The 6,800-nt window shown below is 32.5% G+C and overlaps 1 non-coding gene across 1 annotated transcript; it reads right to left on the reverse strand.

Moving 5' to 3' along the window:
* Nucleotides 1-1,544: 1,544 nt before the first annotated feature.
* TRNAL-CAG lies at nucleotides 1,545-1,630 on the reverse strand. Its single transcript has one exon. It is a non-coding gene; the product is annotated as a tRNA-Leu (tRNA).
* Nucleotides 1,631-6,800: the final 5,170 nt, after the last annotated feature.

Consider the following 6,800-nt stretch of genomic DNA (forward strand, 5'->3'; position numbering starts at 1 on the left):
GACACCCACGTGTATATAACCAATTTATTTTCTTCTACCTTTCCCTTTGTTTTTTTTTTTACATTCGCATTAATAAGAGCTTCCCTCACATTGATTTAAAAAAAAAACCTCAAAAAAAATCCAATACTGTGCAGCTATCATGCGGATTATGATACAATAAAAAATGTAAAGTTAACCTGCAGATAATGCACACAAATGGACACATGACACACATAAATTGCCTATTTTGAATATATAATAGGTTATTCACTTACAGGGTAGCCTTCAGGATGTGAGATATGGTAAATGTTTCTCTTTATGCCTAAATTATAAGAGAATTTGTATTAATGAGTAGCATTACTGCTCGTATTTCCTGAGAGACAGGTTTAGATGTGGAAAGGCATAAATAGTGTATTAATATGTATACACACTGAGCTTTACCTTCTCCTACTTCCCAGCAGGGAGAAAAAGATCAAGACAGAAGATTTAAAACTTTTAATGTACTCATATGACATTATATTGGGAACATTAGCACAACACATTCTCAAGTTCTCTTCTGGTATTTGTGATTTGTTTTCCGGACTCCAAATTATGTATCAGGCCAGTTGTCACAATGGGGTATGTTTGGGTGCAGTTTTGCTGGATAGGTAGACAAAATGGAGGAGGGTGCATATTTGGGGAAGTGTGACTGGTGTGGCATTTACTCGGTAATGAGCCCCCATGCATTGCACTGGTGTCTTGAACCAAAGAGTTCTGTTTGTGTTCAAGACACGGACTGGTAGGGTTTTTGCCTTTTTCCATGGTATACACATACTTAGTGTTATTGTACTATATTAACAGATGAATAACAGTACATTGACCTAGGCAGTGAATTTGCTGAGATTGACCACAGCTCAGTGTTGTTTGTTGGGTGGACTGTTCTTCTTAGGTTACAAATGATTTTGCAAGAATAGATTTAACACACTATTTGAAATCTATAAATACGGAAGGGTGCCTGATGGAATGTTGAAATGCATATGCACTGCACCCTGTCTCTCCTAGTGGGGAGAAAAGATTTTAAGGTAGTGGATACCACATCCTGAATGTGCTGTTGCTGCTTACTAGTGCAACATTAGTGGGATTCATTATCTGAAACCCTTAAGGAATGGTTTGCTTTCCAGACTCCAGGCTATATATCGATCAATTTGTTACAGTATAGCGTGGTTGTGGAAGGGAGTGGGATGGTGCATTGACATATGTATGTACTGGGCCCTGTCCTTTTGTACTTCCTTGTGAGAAGAGGGAATTTGAGGTGGTAGAGATCACTCTTTGGAAGCTCTGTTGCTGCATATTAGTGGAATTTGATGGGACATATTGTCTAAACCCTGGAAGAATGTTTTGTTTTATAGATTCATAGGTTCATAGATTAGTACTAGGCTAACTGCCCTTGTGAGCCATTTTAAGCCTAGCCAATTATCCCTTTTGAGACTCAAACCCTGCATCTTGTGTTTGTAAGGCAAACACCTTAATCATTAGGCCACCCTCCCAAACCCCAAAATGCACGACAGCAGTTCACATTCCTAAATTGGCAGTGGTGGGATGCGAACCCACGCCTCCAGAGAGACTGGAACCTGAATCCAGCGCCTTAGACCGCTCGGCCACACGACCTGCCTGGGTGTGACAAGGGTGGACAGGATTAGGAATAAGTATATTAGAGGGTCAGCCCAGGTTGGACGGTTATGAGACAAAGCCAGAGAGGCAAGATTACATTGGTTTGGACATGTATGGAGGAGGGATGCAGAGTATATTGGGAAAAAGATGCTAAGGATGAAGATGACTCTAATTTATTTTTTTGATCAGTTTTTACAATATGGGGCTACCCCAGGTTATAGTACAAGTGCAGTGTCAAACAGAACTCTACTGACTATTTTTAAATACATTGATTACAGTCATTCCCCAAAAGAAATCTTGTTAAATTTGCTTTATCAATATGAACCTACCATAACTCTCAATAAAGGGTAATAATCTTTTGTTCATAACTTTATTTCAATACTACAGTTTACATAATTGAATTAGTCTCAGGAAAAGAAGCATATTTGTTCTTAAATGAAACAGCTATTTTAAAGAATTCAAGGAAAACAGAGTCATAACAGATCACATGATCAAACTAAAATGGAAGCCACTGTTTGACATAGAGGATTAACTCTGAAAACTGTGCAATGCTTTATTTAAAAATCTCTTAAAGAATTTTTTCCTTCCTATTATTTATATGTATGTTAGTGCAGTACAGTACAGTATGTACATTGTTATATAACAATAGAGGCAAATTCGTAGTGCATTAACAGTAACATGGGATAAGTTTCAGGCAACATGGGATAAGTTTCAGGTAACATGGGATAAGTTTCAGGCAACATGGGATAAGTTTCACTGGGATGTTTTCAGATGTATAACTTTGTAAAAAAAATTAGTTATTACATGTTTGTATCTAGGCTATTAGAGATTACATACAAATAACATATTTAGTAAAACTTAATGATTGCTGCAATATCCAAGAAGAGAAAATAATACATCTTTATATAAAAAATGGTTACAATGTTGCCGAATGAGTATCAACACTGTTTCATGAAAGGGACATGAATAGGCAGCTTTAACTTGTTTTGAATCTTCAAATGCTGATACATCAAGCTATTACTGAAAAGTCTGCAAACTATGGAAGACAGACCTTTTACGAGATGTCTTCTAACTCTTTTAACACTGACTGACCTCATCAACCTTAGTTTTGCATAGACCAGAATTTAATAGAAGAATATCTCTTTCACTAAAATTATTATAGAATTTCTTACTATGATAATCATAATTGCCTAAGGAAAGAGAAATGTATTAAGAAATTAAATTCAGAGTGGAGATGGAGGGATAGGTTCCTGACCCAGAGACTCCCCAGACTCTGGAATAGACTGCCCATACATGTCAAGCAGAGTGCCTCTTTGGCCCTCTTCAAAAGGGAACCTTGATGATTGGATGGGCGATAGAAAATTCACCTTGGGGATCATGTCAGTCACCCTGCTAGACAGGGGTACAGGGAAGTAAATACTGTGAAAAGAAATAGCCAGGGAATTGTTATGCTAGGCTTATATAGGCCCTAGGGCCGATAGTCTAGCACCATCCTATGAACCTATGAACCTAATACCTAGGATATAGACTATTTCAATTATATTTAATGTGATGAATGAGAGTCAGTCAGGGTCATGGAATTTCAGACTCATTTAGAGTGGAGCTTTATCTTCATTACCAAATTTTTATTAATAGAGCCAACACTTATATGTAAATAAAAGTCACTAAGCTGTCACTAAATTTTCTGAAATCACAATAGTTTGGTAAGTAACTTATAACTACAAACTAACTTTGATTATGAAGTTTGATATATATATATATATATATATATATATATATATATATATATATATATATTTAATAGAAAATGAATACAGAAAAAACAAGATTAGTATAAGAAGGAAATGTCAAGTAACTACTATGTACATTGTATTGTTTCAGTTATGTATTATTCAGATGTGTTTATTGATCCAAAATTTCTCTCTTTAATAGTAACAAATGAATAGGTATATTTTGTTCATGTTTTGACTGGTTTATTTTCAACAGTTTTGATAATATTTAAAATTTAGGAAGCAAGATATGCTAGATTAATGTTTTTAGAGGTACTAATAAACATGTCATATTTAAGAATTTGTTATATGCTGAAACAAATATTACTTAGAGATTAAACAAGATACTAAAGCAATATTTACGTTAAAAAATCTTCAGAGGATTAAAATGTTCATACTTTATTTACACTTATCTACAGATTTTAAAACTGTATAAATAATAGAATATTATTTCACCTACTTGAATTCTGTATATCTCCAATAAAAAAAAATAATTTTGCAAATCGTTGTTTGCAAATTCCATTGGTAAAATATGGAATTCCCTTCCACCTCAACTCACCACAATCACCTCTTTATCCAAATTCAAGAAAAATCTATCCCTTCACTTTAAAAACCAGTGGCTCTGTCAATGTTCCAAACCAGACTAAACCCATTACCCTCCGAAACCCTACTTCTCCACATGTATTCCTCAAGGCTCTTCCCTGCATCTAGCATTACTCTGACATTTTTTCCTTTCTAAATCTTAATTGTTAACAATTGCATATCTCTTTGTACCTATGTATTGGTCTTCAGAAAGAAGTAGTATATCCTCTGATCATATATCTCTTTGTACCTATGTATTAATTATCAAAATAAGTAGTATATTCTCTGTTCATATGAATGTAAATTACTGTCTATGTGGAGCTTTTCTCCCCGGGCCTCCGCTGAAAATGGACATGTATCCAGTCGGATATTCCCGGTCAACAAATGTAAAATAAATAAAATAAAACAAAATAATTCTTATTGGAGCTCAAAAAGGGTAGTTTTCACTTTTCTTGTTGGTTGATATGAAGGTCAATCTGATAGATTTTTTTTTTCTATTGGATTGGAAGTGTATATCACTTTGTGGGTTTTAGAGGGTTTATTAGAACAATTACTTTTTTGTTATATCTTTGTATTCAATAAACTCATTTTTTCTTTTCTTTATTGGCTTGAACAAAATAATATTTCATGTTTATCCTTTAAAAAAATAATCTATTCAAAACAAACAAAATTAAGAGAGATGTTATACATGCTACATATTAAAAATACTACAAATATATTTATTATCACAAATATTATATACAATGAATCTATAGGAATGGATTTAACCTTTCTATCTTTAAACACCAATGGCTTAAATAACTTAAGGAAAAGATCAAACTTATTAAGATATTTGAAATTAAATAAAGTACAAGTGGTATTTCTTCAAGTAACACATTTTGAAACAGAAGATACATTTATTTGGAATCCTAATGAATATAAAATATTAGCCCACTCCTCATATAAGAAAACAACTAGGGGAACACTAATCCTATGGAAAAAATATCACCATGTCTCAAATTCTTTTTAAATATGAAGATAAGGAAGGACTTGTGTCTATTGTAATAGTAAAATATAATAATAGGGTTTGGACTTACTTACTGGCTCCAAGGTATAGGGGTGGGGACAGTAAGACAACATATAGACCTAGTTACTAGAATATATAAGGGAAATTTAGTAATAGGAGGATACTTCAATTCTATCTTGGATAATACAGAGACTTCCAGCAAAAGAAGCCTATGGATTAATAGCACAGGAAAAGCTCTTAAAAATGCCGTGAAAGTCTAAATCTAATTGACACATTCAGATTTAAAGAAAGTAATTCATTGTCATTCTCACATCAAGATCATAGGTTTGGTACTCAAACTTAAATAGACAAAATATTTATATCCCAGGAATTAAGCACAAAAATAATATGCTTCTCTTTGATCCGTTGTCCTTTCTCTGATCATAACTCACCAATCTTTAAAATACATACAGAATTGAATAGGTCAGTCTTTATAACAAGAATTCCAGCCTATATCACAAAATTAAAACAATGCAAACCTTGACTAGATTCAGAGATACAATTCTTCTTAGATATAAACTACATTAATGAGACTAATATAATAAACTTATGGGATACCTGAAAGCTTATTTGAATGCAAAAATCCTTTTATGGTAAAAAATGATATAAAGGAATGGGATTCAGAACTACATAGCACCCAAAAGCAAATCACAGAAATTAATATCAATGATTCTATAAATCCATAAAAAAATAAAAAAGCAGTTGAGCAATTAAACAAAAAATATAGTGAAATTCTAACTCATAACACTAATTTTGCATTAGGAAAAAACTAAAACTCAACTCATACTCTGTATCTCCCAAACATATGCATAACTTAGCAGTTAGAATTAAAAGACAATCTATTGAAAATAATATCTCAAATGTCATTCATGAGGGAAAAACAAAAAATAAAAAAGTATCAGACATAAGTAATATATTGGATGTCTGTAAATATAATTTCACTAAACATTATAAAGAAGACCCACATCATTCTAATATATCAAATTTACAGTTAAATTCAACCAAACTAAAAGTAATTCCAGAAAAATTAAAATTAGATCTTCAAAAACAAATCTCTCTAAAAGAAATTACTGAAAAAAAATAAGGAAAGAAAAAATAATAAAGCACCGGGAATTGATGGCATAATTAATTAATTGTATAAGATATTTCCAACCTGAGTAATATCTTTATTTCATAAAATGTTAAATGAAATACAATCAAAGAATATAATTCCTCCTTCATGGAAGTACTCCTTAATTTCATCTATCTTAAAAGAAAAAAAAGAGTGTTTACAATGTAGTTCTTATAGGCCAATATCAGTGCTCAACAATGATTATAACATTTTTATGTCAATATTAGTTAGTAGAATCAAAAAACCCTTGATACAAATCATAGATGAAGACCAAACTGGATTTATATATAATAGATACACTCAGGATAATATACAGAGAACATTAACGCTTATAGATTTCTTAAACAGAGACAATCGGGAAGCCATAACAGCAGCATTGGGCATAGAAAAAGCCTTTGACTCCCTCAGGTGGGAATTTCTTTTTAAGGCCTTAGAATTATTTAATTTCCCTCTCAATTTTATTTCACTAATAAAAAATATTTATAAAGATAACCTTGCGTATGTAAAACTAGGGCCTTTCACTTCAGAAGCCCTTGAAATATTTAGAGGCGCAAACCAGGGTTGTCTGATGTCTCCTATCCTATTTGCACTGGCAATATAATTATTTGCAACCTCAATGCATAACAATCCCAAAGTAAATGGTATTGACATATATGGGCAGCTT

The sequence above is a fragment of the Protopterus annectens genome, chromosome 4.part0, assembly GCF_019279795.1.
Source record: "Protopterus annectens isolate FY-2018-M chromosome 4.part0, PAN1.0, whole genome shotgun sequence".
Lineage (NCBI taxonomy): Eukaryota > Metazoa > Chordata > Ceratodontiformes > Protopteridae > Protopterus > Protopterus annectens.